Source organism: Adiantum capillus-veneris, chromosome 9 (assembly GCF_014529385.1).
Source record: "Adiantum capillus-veneris isolate H3 chromosome 9, ASM1452938v2, whole genome shotgun sequence".
NCBI classification, from domain to species: domain Eukaryota; kingdom Viridiplantae; phylum Streptophyta; class Polypodiopsida; order Polypodiales; family Pteridaceae; genus Adiantum; species Adiantum capillus-veneris.
The window spans coordinates 41,532,435-41,547,684 of record NC_140939.1 but is presented as its reverse complement, the minus strand read 5'-3'; positions in this window follow the sequence as shown (position 1 = coordinate 41,547,684).

Here is a 15,250-nt window from a genome sequence, read left to right as displayed (position 1 = left end):
CGTAGATGCGCGTCTCTATGTTTTGAGCTTTGGAACCACCTTTGGTACTGTCGATGATGTTTTGGGCACCCGGGTTTGAATCGGCTTGTCCTTAAGCTGTGCTTTTGATACCCAAATTTTCCTGACTCCTTGCATGCCACTTGTAGCATTTGCTTGTCAAGAGGATGGAGAATATTGATTGCTTCGTGGTTTCCTCTGCTTGTAAGATCCTTTCCATTCCTCCTTGCTTGGTGCAATTGGAACAATGAGTTTTCCACCTTTAGGTGATAGCTTGAGCTAATTCGTGTCCCAATATGGTTTTGCCTTGTATGTACGCATCTAGGGAATTCCCATAATCATCGTCTCATTCATGTGTTCATCTTGTAAGCATACAAACTGATGAGGACATGTACATCCATGTACTATCATGTTCAAGTTGACTACTCCCCCAATGTTGGTGTTGGGTTCTTGTTGCATCCTTTGATAGCCATTATTACTACTATCAATGACTGAGGTGATGCTTTCTTGTACGTGGAATAGCTGTCTTCATTTACTCTAGCTCTTGTGTCAACCAAAGCATTTGTGCTATGATTGTTGAGTTTTAATTTGATACAAAGGTCCATTCCATCTTACCATTCATCATCTGTTGACACCGCATCTTTCGGCAATTCCCATTGTCGGTCATCTATTTCCAATGTGGATGGGAATAGGTATATGTTGATTCTTGAGAAAAACTTTTATTTTGATTATCCAAAGCCAAGCTTCTACTTGGGCTTCATTAATAACATGCTGTTGTTTCATCCTCTTTTGCTTGGCTGCATGCATTCTTTCTAGCAATTCATTGCTTAGCGGCAAACTATACTTCTTCAAACGACATCCACTAATCCAATTAGCCATTGGCTCACCATCTAGGGTGGACAACTTAACTGGTCCACTTGGAGATACATCTTCAATGATAAATGGTCCATTTCCCTTTTTATTAAACATGGGAATGTGTTGCTTAAGGGAATAGAATAAAACTAAGTCCTCTTTCTTGAAGATTTTTGTAATAAGATGGGAATCAAAAAACTATTTTTGTTTTTGCTTTTGTGTAGAGATGTGTTAGGAAATAAGACGTAGCTAAATAGATAATTGAGTAGATTACTTAATGGAGAGAGACAGATTTATATACACGAGATTATAGAGTAGAGAGAGAGAGAGTACACACGATATACGTGGTTCACCCAATGTGGGCTACGTCCACGGGAAAGCAGCCACTCAATGGCTTTAGTACTTCAAAACAAGAAGTAGTTTACAAAGGGATTATACCCTTAATGGAGCTCCCGCCTTGCTTCACTCTCACCACCTCACACTCACCTTGTTGCATCAACTTCACACAATGAAATGTGTGTAGAAATGGCCTCCTTTTATAGGCCAAAAGGGCTGCCCTCTCTTATGAGAGACAGCCATGTGTAGCCGCCCTTGTGCGAATAAGTCCAAATCGGACCCTCCAATCCGCCCATGTGTGGCCGCCCTTGAGAAGACAAGTCCGCTTTTGAATTTGGCCACCGGCCACCGGTCATTGACTTCCGACCACCGGCCACCGGCCATTGACTACTAGCCACCGGCCAGCCGGCCGGTTGTTTTTCCACCACTTTCTGGCCGCCGTCCAACCATAATATTCTAGCGAAAAAAAAAAGTCTCGAGGGCCTCCACCCCCGAGGCCTCTAAAGTTGCCCCTGATTCTTGTCCGTGAAAATTTTGGTTTCCGGTGAGTGATTTTCCTTCACGCACGATGGCTGCTCCTCATAATGGGGGCCTTACAAATGTGCGCTTTTACCACAGAAAATTACAAGGGTAAATCAGGCTCCATACTTAACAATCTCCCACTTGGAGACTAATCTCCAAACCAAACCTGTGACTGCTTTCCATTCTGGCTTCTTATCCTTGAATGCCGATTGAAGATGAGCAAGAGCTCAACTTCTCCTTGTTGACCACCTTTGTAAACATGTCTGCAGGATTTTCACTTGTATGCACCTTTCCTAGCTTTAGCTGTCCCTCTTCCAAAAGAGTGCGTATGGAGTGATATCTCACCTCAATGTGCTTTGTCCTTGAATGAAAGGCTGAGTTCTTCGCAAGATGGATAGCGCTTTGTCTATCACTGTACAAGACACAATTGTCTTGTTTGAATCCAAGCTCTTCTAAGAATCTGTGAAGCCACAGAATTTCTTTGCTTGCCTCCGTCATTGCTACATACTCTGCTTCCGTGGTAGAAAGTGAAACCACTTTCTGCAGCTTTGAAGCCCATCTTATTGCTGTGCCTCCAACCATGAACACATAGCCAGTAGTACTCCTTTGAGTATCTTTGTCACCTGCCATATCTGCATCAGCATACCCTTCTAGAAAAATATCAGTTCCTCCAAAATACAAAGCATTTGTTGTTGTCCCTTTTAGATACCTAAGTATCCACTTCATAGCTTGCCAATGCTCTTTACCTGGGTTGTCCATGAACCTACTCACAACTCCCACTACATGTGCAATGTCTGGCCTTGTCCAGACCATAGCATACATTAGAGAACCTACCGCTGCAGCATATGGAACTTTAGACATATAGGCTATCTCCTCTTGTGTCTTTTGACACATATCGTTTGTTAGTTTAAAATTACCAGCCAAAGATATAGAAACTGGTTTTGCATTTTGCATTGCAAACCTTTCTAGTACCTTCCTGATGTAATCTTCTTGAGATAGCTTTATTGTATTCTTCGTCCTGTCCCTTGATATTTTCATACCAAGTCTCCTCTTTGCAGCACCTAAATCTTTCATTGAAAAAGATTTAGACAGCTCCTCTTTTAGGTCTTTGATGTCCTACATGTTAGCACTTGCAATCAGCATGTCATCAACATACAACATTAGGATGATGAACTTCCCATCTCCCAAATTCTTCGTGTAGACGCAGTGATCCGAGTTGCATCTTGTGAATCCATGATCCAACATCCATCGATCAAACTTCAAGTACCATTTTCTTGATGCTTGCTTTAAACCATACAAGCTCTTCTTTAATCTGCAAACCATTTTCTCCTTACCTTTTACTTCATACCCCTTTGGTTGAAGCATGTAGATTTCCTCCTCTAAGTCACCATGAGGGAATGCCGTATTTACATCCATTTGCTCGAGATTTAGATCATGAGCAGCCACAAGGCTTAAAACAAGCCTAATTGAGTTCATTTTTACAACAAGAGAAAATATTTCATTGAAGTCAATACCTTTCTTTTGAGAAAACCCTTTTACCACAAGCCTAGACTTGTACCTTTTCTTCCCACCTTCTTCTTCCTTCAGCTTGTACACCCATTTGTTTTGAAGTGCCCGCTTACCTTTAGGCAACTCAACCAACTCCCATGTTTGGTTGCGATGAAGTGAGTCCATCTCCACTTGCATGCTCTTCGTCCATTCTTCTTTGGATTCATGTTGCATAGCTTCTTCGTATGATTCTGGCTCTCCAGAATCTGAGATCAAGAGATGGTTGAAGGAAGGAACAAACCTTTCTGGCGGTCTACTTGCTCTTGTAGATCTTCGGGGAATAGGTTGAGGCTCCTCATTTGGTTGACGTTGTTGCACATTGTCACTGTTGCAGTCCTTGAGTCTTCACCGTCCTCAAGCTCCATGTACTCATCACCTGTTTCTTTTGTTTGTTTTCTTTCCAAGTAATCTTTGTACATATTTTGTTCGTTAAAAATTACATCCCTACTCCTTAAGATTTTACCATCTTCACGATTCCATAGGCGATACCCAAAGTCTCCTTCTCCATAGCCAATGAAGAAACACTTTTTGGACTTTGCATCTAGCTTTGATCTTAGGCTTCTATCTATGTGCATGAAAGCCTCACACCGAAACACTTTGAGAAATTCATAATTCACCGGTTTACCTGTCCACGCCTCTTCTGGAACTCCCCCATCCAATGCCGTTGAGGGTGACCGATTGATTAAGTACACAGATGTACTTACAGCTTCCGCCCAAAGCTCAAGTGGTAGGCCTGCATGTAGCCGCATGCTTCGTGCTAGCTCCATGATTTTCCTGTTCATCCTTTCCGAAATCCCATTTTATTGAGGTGTCCTTGGGGTTGTCCTTTGCCTCCGAATGCCATAGCTAGCACAAAAGCTTTCAAAAGCTTGGCTGCAATATTCACCTCCATCATCGGATTTGAGGCATTTAACCTTGGTACCTGTTTCATTCTCCACAAAGGCTTTCCACCTTTGAAATATGGAAAATACATCGGATTTATTCTTCATGACATAAACCCATGTTTTTCTAGTCGCATCGTCTATGAATGTTACATAGTACAATGAGCCACCAAGTGATGGTATACTTGCAGGACCCCAAACATCAGAATGAACCAACTCATGTTTTTTAATTTTTCTTTCATTTCTTGATTTTTGAAATTTTACCCTCTTTTGTTTACCATAAACACAATCTTCACAGAACTCTAAGTCCACTTCTTTCAAATCTAGTAGAAGCTTCTTTGTTTGAAGGATTTGCATTCCTTTGGCACTCATATGCCCAAGTCGGTAGTGCCACACCGCACTGTCAACTTCTGTAGTTGCTGCACAAGCTGAAGGTTGCGTGCTAACAGTACACAAGTAAAGTGTATCGACTTTTTCTCCCTTGGCAACCACCAAAGATCCCTTTGAGATCTTCCACCGTTTGTTTCCGAATGCAATGTTGTGACCTTCATCGTCCAATTGTCCTGTAGAGATCAATTTTTTGCGAAGAGAAGGAACATGCCTAACATCTTTAAGCTTCCATTCATTTCCGTTAGTAGTTTTGACAGAAACTGTACCTTTGCCGACAATCTCACAAGCTTCATCATCTCCCAAGTATACATACCCAAAATTACCTTTGGTGTAGTCTTGGAAATGTTGCTTGTGTGGTGTCGCATGGAATGAAGCCCCGAAATCTACTATCCAAGAATTAGACACATTATCTAATGAGAGAATTAGAGCATCTTGCTCTACTTTACTTGCCACATTGGCCTCCGATGTTGGCTTGTTGTCTTGAGACTCTGTCTCCTTCTTCTTCTTGGACCAGCAATCCTTCTTGACGTGGCCCTTCTTGCCGCAGTTCCAACATTCAAGAACTGACTTTGTGCCTGACTTTCTCCGTCTTGAGCAATCACAACCCTTTTGGTTTTTGAACCTCTCCTTAGGCCTTCCTCTTGTTTCTACTGACAATGCAGCACTTGATGATTCTTATGTGCTTCTCCTTCGCATTTCCTGGCTTAGGAGAACACCCACAACATCATCAAACTTAAGAGTATTTGTGCCAGAAATAGAATTACTTACAGCCATCACAAGGCTATCCCAACTATCCGGTAGAGATGATAGTATAAGGAGAGCTCCCACTTCGTCATCGAAATTGATTTTCACCGATCAAAGCTGACTTATGTTTGTGTTAAAGTCATTTAGGTGTTCTGCAACTGAACCATTCTCTACCATCTTTAGATTGAACAAGCGCTTCATAAGAAATACCTTATTGGATACCGATGGTTTCTCGTAGAAGTCGTCAAGTGACTTCATCAAGTCCTCCGTGTTCTTCATCTCCAAAACATTGAAGGTCACCGTTGACGCCAAGCTTAACCGGATTGTTCCCAGTGCCTTTCGATCAAGGACAATCCATGCTTCATCTGCCATTGTTGCGGGCTTCTTCGCAAGACCGCCTAGTGGAAAATAGAGGTCCTTCTGGTAGAGATAGTCTTCAATCTGCATCTTCCAATGTTGGTAGTTTTTGCCGTTGAGCTTCTCAATCTTGAGCTTCCCTTCCTCCTCCATAACTCCCACTCAATTCAAGGAATCCTTTCCTTGAGATAATTTAGCTACGAGCAAACCTTGCTCTGATACCAGTTGTTAGGAAATAAGACGTAGCTAAATAGATAATTGAGTAGATTACTTAATGGAGAGAGACAGATTTATATACACGAGATTATAGAGTAGAGAGAGAGAGAGAGTACACACGATATACGTGGTTCACCCAATGTGGGCTATGTCCACGGGAAAGCAGCCACTCAATGGCTTTAGTACTTCAAAACAAGAAGTAGTTTACAAAAGGATTATACCCTTAATGGAGCTCCCGCCTTGCTTCACTCTCACCACCTCACACTCACCTTGTTGCATCAACTTCACACAATGAAATGTGTGTAGAAATGGCCTCCTTTTATAGGCCAAAAGGGCTGCCCTCTCTTATGAGAGACAGCCATGTGTAGCCGCCCTTGTGCGAATAAGTCCAAATCGAACCCTCCAATCCGCCCATGTGTGACCGCCCTTGAGAAGACAAGTCCGCTTTTGAATTTGGCCACCGGCCACCGGCCATTGACTTCCGACCACCGGCCACCGGCCAACCGATCGGTTGTTTTTCGACCACTTTCCGGCCGCCGTCCAGCCATAATATTCTAGCGAAAAAAAAAGTCTCGGGGGCCTCCTCCCCCGAGGCCTCTAAATTTGCCCCTGATTCTTGTCCGTGAAAATTTTGGTTTCCGGTGAGTGATTTTCCTTCATGCACGATGGCTTCTCCTCATAATGGGGGCCTTACAAATGTGCGCTTTTACCACAAAAAATTACAAGGGTATATCAAGCTCCTTACTTAACAAGATGTGAGCTACGACAGTTAGCCTTTGCTTATCTAGCTTATCTAAATCTTCAAGTCTTTCTGACAAGTCATGTGGATTCCGCTCAAGATTCTTTGCTACCCTTAGTGTCGGCAATAGAAATTCTATTGGAAATATGGCATCAAGACCATAAACAAGGTTAAAAAGTGTAGCATTTAAAGTTGTTCTTAATGAAACTCGATAAGCCCATAGAGCTACATGAAGATTCATTTCCCAGTCTGTCCTTCTTGAACTAACCACTTTAGTCAATACCGAGCTAAGAATTTTGTTTGTATGCTCAGCTTGTCTGTTTGCTCGTGGATGATAGGGAGCCGATGTTTTATGGATGACCATAAACTCATTAATCAAATACTCGATTACCTCATTGAGGAACTGACCTCTCCGATCACTGACAATTTCTATTGGCATTCCATATCTTGTGAACACATACTCATATAAGAATACGGCAGTGGTTTTGGCATCATTCTTTTGAGTTTCTTTAGCCTTGGCCTACTTGGTCAAATAGCCTGTATCTACACTAATATACTAAGCTTGGGTTCTATAAGCTGGTGGATGTATTGGTCCAAAAAAATCTATACCCCATTTTGCAAAAGCTCTAGCTCCCATCAATGGTCTTAAGGGCATGCTATCTACTTGTGTTGGCATTTTTGCTCGTTGACAAGCATCACACCTCCAAACATATTCTTTGGCATCTGCAAAAAGTGTTGTCCACCATATGCCTGCCATTAAGATTTCTCTTGTGGTGGTCTCACTAGAAAAGTGGACTCCAACTAATCCACCATGTGGTTGTTCTATAATCAGAATATATTCGTCTTCATTTGCACAAAGACACAAATGTTGATCCTTACCTCTTTGATACAATTGGTTTCCAATAAGAGCATAGTCTCTTCCTTCAGTTTCAATTGCTCTTTGATGGCATTTAATTATATCATAAGTAAGTGACTAAATAGTTACTCCACTTATTAGGAACAAGAGACATTTGGAAAAATGTTAGATGAGGTATGGGTGTTTGTTTTTTACATTGAGGACAATCCTTTACAAATGAGCAAATGTAACTCCAAAATATGGGTGTTTGTTGGCCAAAATACTCCAAGTCTTCTGCAAAGTGAAGTCCTACTATGGTAACATGTGCTTGATTTAGGTGTTGGTTTTTCTCTTCAGGATTAATACATTAGAGCAATATTCCATCTCGGTTTCTTTTTTATAGCCTACCAACTAGTAATTGATACATAGCCGATTGTGATAGGAAGTGGTATTTGCGAATCCACTTGAGCTATTGTCATCAATGATACCATGTTTTCCGACCATCAAGGTATCATTTCCACGGAGAACAAATAGGCATCTGGTAGATCATCGTCTACCCCTTTAGGTGATTCTCCTAAAACAATCCTTGACAAATGATCTGCTCTTTGATGTGTAGGGACCTTTTTTACAACCACAGTGAAATCAAATTTCAGAAGAATAATGAACCGTGTCACTATTCTTCCTGTGCTGCATGGCTTGTTGACCAAATACAGCAAAGCTTGGTGGTTCACAAAGAGCACAAACTTGCTAGCTAATAGATAATGTATATAATTTTTCACGGCATAGATCATTCCTAATCCTTCTCTTTTGGTGGTGGTATAATTTTTTTTTCCATGTTCAATTGTCGACTAGCATAAGAAATAGGAAAATCAAATTGTCCATCTCCTGGTTGAGCTAGTATACAACCTATGGAAAAATTGGAAGCATCTACATGTATGTGGAATATCTTATTCCAATCTGGTGCTTTCAATATTGGAGCTGAGATGAGAGCTTGCTTAAGCTTCATGAAGGATTCTTCACATGCCTTGGTCCATTCAAAGTGTGTAATCAAGCTATACATGGGTTTGAAAATTGAAGCGTACATGTAAATGAAACGTCTAAAATATCCACATTGCCCTATCAAGGCTTGAACCCCCTTGACTGTTGTTGGTCTAGGTAAATCAGCACTAACATGATTTTTTTCCATATCAGTAGCTATGCCATTTTTACACATTATATGTCCAAGAATTTTTCCTTGTCTACCCATGAATGTGCACTTTTCATGATTGAAGCAAATCCTATAAAGTCTATATTTTTTAAATACCTTTTTAAGGTGTTCAAGATGATCAGCCCGGATTTATGAATGTACGCATATATCATCCAAGTATTCTTTAAAAGCATGGCTCATCAATCTTTGAAATGTGGCAAGAGCATTAGTTAACCCAAATGGCATGACCCGATAGGCAAAAATACCCCGTTCTGTTGCAAAAGTAGTTTTATGTTGATCCTTTGGGTCAACCAAAATTTGATTGTATCTCAAAAATCCATCTAAGAATCTGTAAGCTTCTTCTCTTGCAACTTGTCCTAAAACATGCTCAATGATTGGAAGAGAAAAGTTGTCTCTAATGTTAGTGAATTCACTTTTTTGAGGTTGACACACACTTGTAATTTTCCATTCTTCTTGGGTACTACCACAATTGGAGACACCCAATCCATGTGTTCAATTTTGTAAATGAATTAGGCTTCCTTTAGTTTTTTAATCTCTTCTTTGATCTTCCTGGAAAATGTTTCATTGTATGTTCATAGCCTCTACTTGGCTTTGCATCATCTCTCATGGGTATGGTATGTTGATAGATTTTTGGATCAACACCCTTGAGATCCTTATAAGACCAAGCAAAGATATCTCAGTATTCTTTTAGTAAGCTCAACAAAAGCTCTTCCTCTTCTTTTGTTAGGTCATTTGCAATGTAAGCAGATCTAGGCTCTTCTCCTAGTTTAGCCAGATCTATCTTTTCAACACTTTCAAGCCCTTCATAGGACTCACCCTGCTTTTGTAGTTCCCTAACAGGTTGTTCTACTATGATTTTTTTATCTTGGAGAGTATATTTCTTGTAATGGGATGGAACACTCATTACATCTTTACTATCATCTTTTGTGGTTTCCATTTTGGTCGTATATATCTCCTTTAGAGCTTTTTTCAACTCTCGATACTTCTTTTTCCGTTCAACTCGTGTCATGGTTGACTCTTTTTCCTGTTTTTTTGGTTTTGCTTGAGTATCCTTCCTCGTTTTTCTAGATGTTTTTGACATTTTTGGGTTTTTGTTTGAAGGATATTTGCAAGTGATTTTGTCCTTGACACAATCATGTGCATCTATCTGCATCATGAATTGTGTTCTACTTAAGACTGATGGCATAGGTCTAGTTTTCACATTTCTGTTGTCTCTTTTGAGTCTATACCATTTTTTTCTTCTCGGTTTTTGGTTAGGAAAGTCAAAAAACTTTTCTTCCCCTCCTTTCATGAGTAGCTTAGCTCTCACATGTTCTTTTTTCAACCCGGAATCATCTGAGGTAGCTGAATGTTCTTCTAACTCATCTGTTGCATCATAGTAGAGGTCTAAAAAGACTTGTTGATCTTTCATCAAGTCCCTGGTTTTGTGAATTTTATCTTCAATGTGGAGGGTTGAGATCATTTAGATCTGAAATATTTCATAGCCATCCTCATTGCAAAATTGAGTAGGCATAGACATATTCACACATACATCCATTGTCGCTAAAATTTGAGTCCACTCAAAGGGCTCAAAAAAATATTCTAGAAAGGGTTCAGGTGCATAGGCTTCGTCTGTGCAATCCCTTTCTAAGGTACACTCTTCTCTTTTTAAGCTCCCATTTTCTGAAGCTCCACACATCCAAATAGGAGTGTCTTTCTTCAACCAAGATGAAAGCTTAGTTTTAGCCAAACAGACTGAACCAAACTCTTGTATGGGCATTTTCATGACATCTCTATAAGTGTGATCTTTTAGATTAACCCTTGTTACAGATCCCACTTGCTTCAAGTAAGATAGTTGTCTCCCCAATCTTGGATGAGTTGTACTTGTCTCATGAAAGGTCTTCCCAATATGATGTTGTAACTGAGTTTCTTCTCAAAGTCTACTGTGGCAAAAGTGTGTTGACATTCAATCCCACAGTAATTAATTATCACTTTTTCTAGAAATCCTAAGGGTCTTTCAATATGTCTATTACCCAATTGCAGTTTCATTCCAGTTTTTCTAATGGCTAGTTGTCCCCAGGATTCCCATACCGCTTTCATGGCTATGGCTATGCCTGCTCCACTATCCAGTATTGCCATGGTTTCTATGTTGTTATATTTCAATGGAAGGGTGGTGTTTCCTTCTTTCCCTTCGTAATATTATCCAACTTTGTTCATTGGAACATATCGAATCTCCTTGTTATCCATTTGGTGTTTCAAATTTTCCTTTTTTTTTTGCGATTAGCCCCGTTATCCCAACCTTCTCTAGAGTTTTTTGTTGATCATTCCATAAATATGGTCCGAGTTTTAACATTTCTCCCAAAGTAAGAGTGTAGACATGATTGAATGAATGTTGTCTACTTGTAGGGTCTATTGTGCTATTTTTACTTGAGTGGTCTTACACGCTATGGATTCATCTTCGTTATCTTTCAAGTAAGAGGGTAATGTTCTTAAGGTCAATGATTTGACATTCCTAGAGCTTCAAATCTATAATCCCCATACAAGGATCGTATGTCCACATCCGTATCAAGAGGTAGGTTGTCTAGCCAAATTTCCTCTATAGGAGCTGACTTTAGAGTTACGCTCCCATCATTGATCTCTCGAACTTTTTCCCATAAGATTTTTGGCCAGTCTTCCTCTACAAATGGAATTCTGTCGAAGGCATCTTGGCTGTCTGGCACTATAAGTTCTGGTTCTTTTGTTTCAAGGTGGGGTTTTACCACCACTTTGGCTTTTTCTTGATTCTCTTAACACAAGCTCCTCAGGTTTTGCCATACTTTCGAGCTTGGGTTTTTGTTTTTACAGAATTTCTTGCTTGATTCTTACAAAATTTTGATAAGCTTCAATCGTAGTTGCTTCCATGTCCGGAGAAGGATAGTTTTTCTATTTGTTTTCCATGTTCTGGTCTGCTTTAAGTCATGCTTAGTAGGCTTCCAAGGCTGCATTAATAGGGTCAAAATTTTTGTCAACCAAAATTGATCCTCTTGATTTCACGGTTGTTTCTTTGAGTTCACTTTCAGTTTCTTTCACCTTTTCCTGGAGTAGCTTTTTTCTTTCTCCTCGATTTCAGCTCGTTGTTTTTGTTTTCTCATCTCATACCTTTTGCTTATGCTTCTTTGGGTCTTTTGAGAGGAAACTTTTGTGTTCTCTAAATCATCAAAGGAGTTATGTTTCTTTTTCTTAGCGTGGGCTCTAGTGATTACCTTGATTGGAACAATCGGTTCACTCTTAGATGAGCTACTAGGTATTACTTGGACTACATTTACTACTGTTTTACCCTCGTTTAAAGGATTTTTAGGACAATCTTTTGGGAAGTGTCCTCCCTTCTTGCAACATTGTATGCAATAAGCTTCAACTGGCTTGAGGTTTTTGTCAACCTCTGGGCATTCATTTTTCCAATGATTATCTGCACCACGGTTTTCCATTCTTGGATTAATCGTGGGTCTTACCATAGGAGGTTGGACACCTTGATTAGCTACATCACAGTTATGATAGTTTTTCGTTCTTGGCTTAATCGTGGGTCTTACCATAGGAGGTTGGACACCTTGATTAGCTACATAATACATTGGTGCAAGCTATGGTGGAGCATAAGTCACAAGTTCCTCCATTGGTGGTGGATGTAAATTATACCAATCTCCTTCTACCATTACTATAGATGGATTAGGCTCAGCATAGGGTGTAACATGCACTATTGCTTCTTCATCTATGACTCCTTCTGTATGCATGTACTTTACAAGCATTGCATTATTTCTTGGATATGGAGGTTGTGGACCCAATACAGGTTGAGGTCTTTCCATACCCATCGGTGATCTTGTGAGCTTGGGCCTTATTAGGCTGATATTTGTACATGGGTTGTCCTTGTGGCCTCATGGGCACGTACTGAACATTCCCATCATACTTTGGTCGGTAATAGTACTCATTGGTCTCATGATTGGTCCATTTACCCTCTATTGCACACCATTTTTGTGGCCTAATTGCTTGTCCCAGTTGAGGTATCCCTTGTCCTGGTCCCCTCATAGGTCCTTTTTGCATGTTGTTCATCATATCATTCATCCTTTTGAGCATGTATTCTATGGATGAAAGTGATGGTGCAGCAGCCGTTTCTACTTGTGCTGGTTTGGTGGATGTTGTTTTCTTGCTTTGGATATCCTTAGAGACATCTTCTGCATTGAAATATCACAATTTCCTCCTAAGTCAATAGCATCAGACACACACTCTTCTAGGGATGTATGCTTCTTGCTGTAAAGTATAGCATGAAGTTCCTTGTTTAGCAATCCCTCTAGAAACAATGATACTAGTCATTCTTCTGTAGGTATCTCTGTTAGAAAATAAGACGTAGCTAACTAGATTTTTGAGTAGATTACTTAATGGAGAGACATAGATTTCACACACAAGAGATTATACTAGAGTAGAGAGAGAGAGAGAGAGTACACACGATATACGTGGTTCACCAAATGTGGGCTACGTCCATGGGAAAGCAGCCACTCAATGGCTTTAGCACTTCAAAAGAAGAAGTAGTTTACAAAGGGATTAAACCCTTGATAGAGCTCCCGCCTTGCTTCACTCTCACCACCTCACACTCACCTTGTTGCATAAACTTCACACTATGAAATGTGTGTAGAAATGGCCTATCCTTTTATAGGCCAACCTTTTATAGGCCAACCTTTTACAGGCCAAAAGGGCTGCCCTCTCTTATGAGAGACAGCCATGTGTAGCCGCCCTTGTGCGAATAAGTCCAAATCGGACCCTCCAATCCGCCCATGTGTGGCCGCCCTTGAGAAGACAAGTCCGCTTTTGAATTTGGCCACCGGCCACCGGTCATTGACTTCCGACCACCGGCCACCGGCCATTGACTACTAGCCACCGGCCAACCGGCCGGTTGTTTTTCCACCACTTTCTGGCCGCCGTCCAACCATAATATTCTAGCGAAAAAAAAAAGTCTCGGGGGCCTCCACCCCCGAGGCCTCTAAAGTTGCCCCTGATTCTTGTCCGTGAAAATTTTGGTTTCCGGTGAGTGATTTTCCTTCACGCACGATGGCTGCTCCTCATAATGGGGGCCTTACAAATGTGCGCTTTTACCACAGAAAATTACAAGGGTAAATCAGGCTCCATACTTAACAATCTCCCACTTGGAGACTAATCTCCAAACCAAACCTGTGACTGCTTTCCATTCTGGCTTCTTATCCTTGAATGCCGATTGAAGATGAGCAAGAGCTCAACTTCTCCTTGTTGACCACCTTTGTAAACATGTCTGCAGGATTTTCACTTGTATGCACCTTTCCTAGCTTTAGCTGTCCCTCTTCCAAAAGAGTGCGTATGGAGTGATATCTCACCTCAATGTGCTTTGTCCTTGAATGAAAGGCTGAGTTCTTCGCAAGATGGATAGCGCTTTGTCTATCACTGTACAAGACACAATTGTCTTGTTTGAATCCAAGCTCTTCTAAGAATCTGTGAAGCCACAGAATTTCTTTGCTTGCCTCCGTCATTGCTACATACTCTGCTTCCGTGGTAGAAAGTGAAACCACTTTCTGCAGCTTTGAAGCCCATCTTATTGCTGTGCCTCCAACCATGAACACATAGCCAGTAGTACTCCTTCGAGTATCTTTGTCACCTGCCATATCTGCATCAGCATACCCTTCTAGAAAAATATCAGTTCCTCCAAAATACAAAGCATTTGTTGTTGTCCCTTTTAGATACCTAAGTATCCACTTCATAGCCTGCCAATGCTCTTTACCTGGGTTGTCCATGAACCTACTCACAACTCCCACTGCATGTGCAATGTCTGGCCTTGTCCAGACCATAGCACACATTAGAGAACCTACCGATGCAGCATATGGAACTCTAGACATATAGGCTATCTCCTCTTGTGTCTTTGGACCCATATCCTTCGTTAGTTTAAAATGACCAGCCAAAGGTGTAGAAACTGGTTTTGCATTTTGCACTGCAAACCTTTCTAGTACCTTCTTGATGTAATCTTCTTGAGATAGCTTTATTGTCTTCTTCGTCCTGTCCCTTGATATTTTCATACCAAGTATACTCTTTGCAGCACCTAAATCTTTCATTGAAAAAGATTTGGATAGCTCCTCTTTTAGGTCTTTGATGTCCTGCATGTTAGCAGTTGCAATCAACATGTCATCAACATACAACATTAGGATGATGAATTTCTCATCTCCCAAATTCTTCGTGTAGACGCAGTGATCCGAGCTGCATCTTGTGAATCCATGATCCAACATCCATCGATCAAACTTCAAGTACCATTGTCTTGATGCTTGCTTTAAACCATACAAGCTCTTCTTTAATCTGCAAACCATTTTCTCCTTACCTTTTACTTCATACCCCTTTGGTTGAAGCATGTAGATTTTCTCCTCTAAGTCATCGTGAGTGAATGCCGTATTTACATCCATTTGCTCGAGATTTAGATCATGAGCAGCCACAAGGCTTAAGACAAGCCTAATTGAGATCATTTTTACAACAAGAGAAAATATTTCATTGAAGTCAATACCTTTCTTTTGAGAAAAACCTTTTACCACAAGCCTAGACTTGTACGTTTTCTTCCCACCTTCTTCTTCCTTTAGCTTGTACACCCATTTGTTTTGAAGTGCCCGCTT